At 38.5% G+C, this 4,062-nt stretch overlaps 1 non-coding gene across 1 annotated transcript; it reads right to left on the reverse strand.

The window, feature by feature from the left end:
- Positions 1–745: 745 nt before the first annotated feature.
- On the reverse strand, positions 746–819 carry TRNAI-GAU (transfer RNA isoleucine (anticodon GAU)). Its single transcript has one exon. It is a non-coding gene; the product is annotated as a tRNA-Ile (tRNA).
- Between the last annotated feature and the right edge of the window lie 3,243 nt (positions 820–4,062).

The following is a 4,062-nucleotide window of genomic DNA, read 5'->3' on the forward strand; positions in this document are numbered from 1 at the left end:
ATTTGGAATGAGTGAAAATGCTTTTCGAAGAATAGTAGACCTGTATAATATAATGAATGGAGACCGATAAACAAAAGCACTATATGTAAAAGTAAGTGTATCTAAAATTATATTTGTATTGGATTACTATATCATAATCATAGTTCATGAAATGAAATGAAATCTGAGTTTTACGTCCCACGTTAATGCCGATCAGGCTAAAGGAGACGGTGATAATGAGTAATGAATGAAATGGTGGAATGAAGAAAGTGGGAGGAAACGGGAGAACCCCGAGAAAACCCACGCACACGGTGTTTGTCCAGCGGGATCGAACCCAGAACCCCAAGCACCAGAGGCGAACGCTCTACCACTGAGCCACCGCGTCCCCAATCATAGTTCATGTGCAATAGCACATCACGCCTGTTGTGTTGAAATAAATATGAAAGCGTACATACAGTTTGAAATGGAATCGTAATTATCACATGGTTTATATTTGAGAAAATTATCTGCACTGCGAATCAAACCTAGGTCGACGTGTATAGGAACTGCGTGCGTTAGCCACTCTACCACGAAGAAGCATTCACATATTCATCGTAAGAGTTAAGCACTATTGACTGTAGTACAGTGGAACATAACTATTTCAAAAAATACTTAAAGATTATATTTCATTTACTCGAGTTAACTCGTAGCAACTATGAAATAAGCAAATATCATAAGCATATTATATCAAATGTCATTATTACATTAACAACAAGAAAAAGGGAAGTGGCCCGCATGGGGCTCGAACCCACGACCTTCGCGTTATCAGCACGACGCTCTAACCAACTGAGCTAACGGGCCAATAAGGGTTGTTGCACCAGATATTGCTAGTCACTGTACTGACCCTAGACGGAAAAATACTGAAACATCAATTCTCTCTCGTGTAAAAGAAATTTAGGTGTAATTTAAAAAATAATATCTGTAAGCGACTAAAAACATTCTTCTACTTAAAAACCTTGTTCTTTTCTGTAATAATAGCTTACCTATGTTCTTAGTCCTCAGAAACTTGGTATTTTCCGTTTCAGTTCAATCTTTATGGCTTCCGTATTGATGAATTTCTCTCGTGCGTATCTTATTAACAATCACATAGTGTTGCTCTCGACTCGGAAACAGGAACGTCATTTAGAGGGGACAGGGAGGGGCATTTGCCCCTCCCCCCCTGAGTTTCAGATTTATATAAATTTTATCAATAGAATAGTAGTAAGTCAGTGAAAAACGCGAAATTTTACGTATATCAAGGGGTCTTGCCCCCCTCCCCCCAAGCAAAATCTGAAATGACGCTACTGCTCGGAAACAAGATGATTGTGAGGACAGGAAGTGCATTGTCAAATTCCAGAAGAGATTAAAAACATGACAGTTTAAGGCCCGAATTGAGAAACGTCCCTTATTTTTATTATTATTATTTTTTTTTTTTTTTTTTTTTGGTAGAAGGAACAAAAAGCCATCATAATATAATTTTTTTTTTTTTTTGTTTGGAAAAGTAGGCGTCGATCCTGGGCAACCGAGGGAGAACTCCCTCCCCAAATTTCTTTGGTTATCTATCCCAGGATTTGGATATAAATTTGCTTGTATCATTGCTTGGATATGTAACAACAAAACACGAATACCTGAACGGGCCTCCCCAAAATTACAGGGCCTATAAAAACCAGCGCCATTGTTTGGAAGTCCATAAAGTGCTAACTGTGTGGAAGTGGTAGGTAGGCAGGGCCGGCGAGATGGAGGGGCAGTAGGGGCCCGAAGCCCCAAAGGGGACCCGGCGGCCGAGGATAAAGAATTACTAAATGTTGTATATTCTTACTCAGTTCGCTTTCAATCAGTGCGCTCTTTGTGTAACAATTTTTGTGTACTGTGGTCTTGCAAAGAAATGACAGGTGACCACATCCAAGAACAAGCAGCTGCACTAGTCCAGCGATACCCAAAAGATTTAGGAGATGAGCTTTCTGATGAACTGCATAGCCTGAAATTAATATATTCGACCAATTTTGGTGAAAAAACACTTTCACCATGGGATCTCCTAAATAACATCAAAACTTTGAATCTAGAAACTTTATTTCCAAATCTGACAGTCGCTCTTCGTATATTCGCCACAATCCCTGCTACCGTTGCTAGTGCAGAGCGCTCTTTCTCTGTGTTCAATAGAGTAAAAATGTTACGCTCTACAATGTGTCAAGACAGGCGTGTTGGCAGTGGAGACAGAACTTTTCAAGTGTACCAACCTGGATGCTATCATTGATGAATTCGCCCTGAAAAGGGCAGAAAGAGAATTTTGTTGTAACTATACGTAGAAAAGGATACATTGTAACTGTAACAATTGTCTAGTAGTAATACATATAATAAATTTCTCCCACAGACAATTACTATTAATATCACATTATTAATCACACTATAATTAATTTGAGCAATATTTCATTGAAATAACTAAATTAGGCCTAATGCCTCATGTCTCTAATTAAGGAAGACTAGCTGTATAGCTTACTTCTATATAATTATTTATAGCAACAATTTGTGCAAAGATATTCATAATACAGGGTAGGTTGGATGGTTGAGAACATTTACCTTCTCAACTTTTATTAACTATTTAATACGTTATTTTTGTATTTCCTTCACAAATTATTTTGTTTTGAGCATTGGGGGAGAACTTTTGCTATTACAAGTAGATAAGTTACTTTTTTCTGTATTTTGATACCACTGTATTAAATATATTATTTTTTTTATTTATGTTAGTTTTGAAGCCTTCAAAAATCTTAGAACCAACAAATATAGGGTCTAAACAAAATCATAAATATAAAATTAATGTTTTTTTTTTTCCAGCGAACAGTGAACATAAACTAGGTTCAGAGTTCTTATTATTCACTTATTTGGAGATATAGCAATACTGTTTAACATGTAAATTAAACGCATTAATGGTCTAATAAAGAGTTCAAAATAAGCCTTAATGTTCATTTTAGTTTACCTCCGTCCTAAGTGGTAAGTACGTAAAAAGTCATAAGGGAACATGTCAGGGGCCCGGGATTGCTCAGCCCCGGGGCCCGCGACCGTTCTCGCCGGCCCTGTAGGTACGACCCGCTCGGGAGCGTAATACTCCCGGAAGTACGTTTTTCCGCGCGCTACTCTAGCCAGCTGTTTTACGCGCTATCCTAGCCAGTTGTTTTAAGTTGGTCACAAAATTTATATCATGAAGTACAAGGGTAACAAAACGAGCCCTATATCATGGAGTACAAGGGCATAAGTACTACAACTACTTATCTGCACAAAAATAAATAAATCACTTTTCTAAGTACTATTTTCATATTATTTTAATTTAATAAGCGTTATAAAAATGTAAAAAAAAAACTTTCCTCGGGCCGGGTTTGAACTCGCGCCAGCCCACTCGGCCACGAACGCCGACAGCAGCAATCGTTTGTTTTCTGCTATTTTAATGCAACGTGGCAAGAAGTGGTTAACGCCAACCAATCAGAACTGTGTTTCTCGTTTCTACTTCCGGGAGCATTACTCTCCCGAGCTAGTCCTCTGTAGGTAAGCCTATATTAACGTAAACATATGGACATATCATAGGCGTCCGAAGAAAATTTCCTAGGAGAGACATCTCCCTGGTTGCTATATTTCGTTTGGTTTACGGGTTTTAATGTTGGAAATGTACATTATACATTTTCGTGAGCCAGGCCTCTCCTGGCCCCTGCCTTCGGGCCAGGGGCGCATCCAGGGAGGAGGGCGATCGGGGCGATCGCCTCCCCCACAAGAGGAATCTTTCTTATTTTATACATATAAATAAAACCCATCCCAAAGTTTGGAGCCCTTAAAAGTAGCAGTATGACAACCCACGCCCCCCCCCTAGAAGTCGGTCCTGGATCCGCTCCTGCTTCGGGCGCCCATGGTATATATTCCTGTGAACTGATTTTTTTTTTCAATTCAAGTTTTCAATTTGAAATATTTTTGTGTCGTTAAGTACCGCTACATGTTGAAAATATGAATAATTATAATTGGTTACATTTTATTATAAGAATGAAAAACGTGAAAAACTACTTATATTGGTAGTCTTGTCTT

The sequence above is a fragment of the Thermobia domestica genome, chromosome 3, assembly GCF_964235325.1.
Source record: "Thermobia domestica chromosome 3, izTheDome1.hap1.1, whole genome shotgun sequence".
Taxonomy (NCBI): Eukaryota; Metazoa; Arthropoda; class Insecta; order Zygentoma; family Lepismatidae; genus Thermobia; species Thermobia domestica.